This window comes from Solanum pennellii, chromosome 2, assembly GCF_001406875.1.
Source record: "Solanum pennellii chromosome 2, SPENNV200".
NCBI lineage: Eukaryota > Viridiplantae > Streptophyta > Magnoliopsida > Solanales > Solanaceae > Solanum > Solanum pennellii.
In genome coordinates this window covers 35547139-35549963 of record NC_028638.1, presented here as the reverse complement: position 1 = coordinate 35549963, position 2825 = coordinate 35547139, and the positions used below count along the sequence as shown (strand labels likewise).

The window sequence follows — 2825 nt, the reverse complement described above, 5'->3', positions numbered from 1 at the left end:
TATGGGATGAATTTGAGTTTTTATCAGAGTTTTGGGCTATAAATGGTAAATATGTAATGAATGTGATACTCAGTTTTATCAATAACAATGGAGTCATTACAGGAAATAATTTTCACAAAAAATATTTTGATTCCAAAAAAGAAGTAACACGAGCTCGTTTATGATCTAAGACCGATTTCTGTATGTATTATTACTGATCATATAGTTTGCAAGATGTTGGCCAATCGTATTAAATATTTCTTGGAGAATTGTGTTGATAAAGCCCAAAGTGCATTTATTCTTAGAATATTTATTCTTTGTAATGTCATTATCTCATTTGAGTTCAATCACCATTTAAAAGGAAAAACACATGGAAAGCCAAGATTTGTTACTTTGAAAATTGATATTAGCAAAGCATATGATAAAGTGGAGTGGAACTTTTTGAGAAAGATGATGATAAAGATGGAATTTTCATCGGATTCGATTACAAAGATGATGCAAATGGTTTGCATCTCATGTTGCTAACCATTTTGTGATATTATACATTACGAGGCCATCGATAGGCGGATCCTCTGTCACCACATCTTTTCATCATTGTAGCAGTGGGTTTTTTTGGCTTTGGTAAGTACTCATTCTTTCTAAGGAACTCTACATGGAGTGAAAGTCACTCCGAAAGCTCCACCTAGTACTTCTATTTAGCAGATGAGGCCGTATAATTTTTTAAAGATATGGAGTTGGAGTCTAATATTATCAAAAAATGTTTCTCCTATATAAAACTCTTTTTATGAATTCTTTTTTAAATATATAAAAGACTATAAAATAAAATAAACAAATCAAAATGAAAGAACCACAAAAATTTTCAAAAACACCCTTAAAGTGATCAAACCAACATGTTGACCTACTACCTGTTTGCATACTTGAAGCTCCCTTTTATAGTTTAGTAAAATATATTAGAAAAAATATATACAGTTTATGAGACCATAAAAACATATTTAATATAAATAAAAACATTATAAAACACCATTTTTATAGAAATTAAACTCACAGCAGCATGATTGTTACATATATGATAAAAATAAAAGTACAAGTCTCTCTAGGTACTACAAGGGAAATACAATTCCAAATACTAACGATAAAAAAACATAGAGCAAATTATTGCTGGTGCATATTATTATAGAACTCCATAACATATTTCATACCAAAGTCCTAGCCCATGTAACTTTCATCTGAGATTGACAATGCATTTTTGAAGTTTCAAGCTTTCTGTATAAAAAGAAACACATATATAGTGAAATGTCAGTAACTATATGTACGGTTCTCAAACCAAAAAAGAAAAATAAATAAATGTATTTATTGTTTGCTTTATTGTTTGCAAAGTGGGTACCGGCAGAAAGCGATTCTTGTAGTACTCAACCATTTTCTCTTGTTCCAAGACTTTTGTTTGCTTGTATCCGTCAAGATTGTTCATTTCCTATGAGATGATTAATTCAGCACAAATAAAATAGAACAATGATGCAGGAAGCATCCCACTTAAGCGCTGCAGAATTAGGATAATACTGCACACCAAAGGAGTGTAATGTATGAAGACACCGTAATAAAAATACCGGTGGTTGATTCCACGGCTTGAACTTATATATGTAACATGTTATGTTGATCAGACTCTTAAAATATGTACATGGGTGCATCGGAAGAGAAGAGTCTGCGCAAGACTTACAAGAAACACAAAGACAACTTTATTGTTTTTTCAAGGCTTACCTTCATTATAATGCACATAAATTATACATGAAAAATGAACCAACCAACTAGCCTTGAAGTTTTCGCTATCACCAAAGGAAAGACATGCAATTTTAACAAGCCTTAGTCTCTATGTTTTCCAACGGAAAGTCATGGACCCTTTTCTATTGTGATGAACATTCTAGTATACAACATCTAATATAAATAAATTAATCTTAAGAATAATAAAATTTCTTATATAATATAAATATATTAATCATACTTTACACTCCAAATCGAATATAAGTCATACCTCAATCCACTTGGCTAGCTTAGGCCTCCCGGTTGTGATGTCATAGTTAAACCCTCTGGCATAAAAACATGGAACATTTCCATAAATGGAGCATATATTATGTCAACCTAGCACAACCGAGTTTTCATATCAGCAAAAACTTCTATGAAGTTTGAAATTCTTGGAAAAAAGTACAACCACACTACTTTGTACTACTTGTTGAGTATGTTTTTGGAAAATGCTACCATCTCACATGGAACATTATTGGAGAGTAAAAGAAAATGAAAGATAGTAATGACCTGACTGAATTGACCAAGGAAGAAAGGCCCATCGTCGAATTTGTGGAGAGCTTTTTCTAGGTAATCAAATTGTGCACCTTGTACAAGTGTTAAAACCGTTAACTTACATAAGAAACATTTAACAAACAAAACATGATGAGTTTCAACAAACAAATGCTCAATTATCACCAGCCAATTTCCGTGCATCTTTTGCGAAAGATTTGTATACTTCTGGGACGAATGTAGTGTCACTATAAGCTATCAATTCTTCAGCAAATTTTCGCTTTTCCTGGTCCTGCATTAGTTGGCCAATATTTTTTTTTATCAATTTACATCGTAAGATTTTCCTACAAAAAAAGGATCATACTGAAATTTCACATCTTACATCCGGCATGAATGATGGTCCTTCAAAGTTACAATCAACATATTTAACCAGAACCAAACTCTCTCCGATCACCTTGTTGTTGTGCTCTAGGGAAGGCACCTGCGAAGAGTAGAAAATATATATAACCCTTCACGTAAAATGAGATGCATGCTCTCCTAAGGAATTAAATTCACTTTCA

The 2825-nt window shown here is 32.2% G+C and overlaps 1 pseudogene; it reads right to left on the bottom strand.

Moving 5' to 3' along the window:
• Nucleotides 1–1142: 1142 nt before the first annotated feature.
• LOC107010533 overlaps nt 1143–2825 on the bottom strand; it is a 2178-nt pseudogene continuing 495 nt past the window's right edge.